A 609-nucleotide genomic window follows, 5' to 3' on the forward strand; every position below is an offset into this window, starting at 1 on the left:
AAACATTTTTAATTTGTATGGAAGAGGTATTACCTATGTACCAATACCTTCAATGTGACCTTTTGAATTATCACCAAAAGTCACTTCTCCTCCATTTTTGACGTTAAGCTCAATGAACGGCTTTTGTCTCCGGTCATATGTCTTGAGCATCCACTATCAAGGTACCATGAATTTGAATTTGTTTCCTGTGCCTTGTAGCAATGCTCCTTTCCCTACAAACATAGATTAATTTGATTTTTGGTACCCAAATTCTTTGGGTCCATATTCATTAGTTTCCAAAATCCTAGTCCCCTTAGGTATCCATTTGTGAGGATATCTTTATCTTAGTAGTAATGAGTCCTTTAGGAACTCATATATTCTAAAGATTTTGTTCCAACTTATCAAAAGAAGTTTTAAGATCATAAATTTTCTTTTGATGATCATCATTGACCTTTGAAAGTAAATTTTGCAAATCTAATTTTTCTTTCAAACTCTTCTAGTTTGATTTGCAAATCTTTGATTTTACTTTCAAGATCATTGTTGGTTTTGGATATGAGTTTATTTTCATTTTTCAACTTTGAAACATCATTTTATATTTTAAAAATAATTTCTCATAATCCGAAGCCAACC

This window comes from Hibiscus syriacus, unplaced genomic scaffold (assembly GCF_006381635.1).
Source record: "Hibiscus syriacus cultivar Baekdansim isolate YM2019G1 unplaced genomic scaffold, ASM638163v2 tig00112350_pilon, whole genome shotgun sequence".
Classification (NCBI taxonomy): domain Eukaryota; kingdom Viridiplantae; phylum Streptophyta; class Magnoliopsida; order Malvales; family Malvaceae; genus Hibiscus; species Hibiscus syriacus.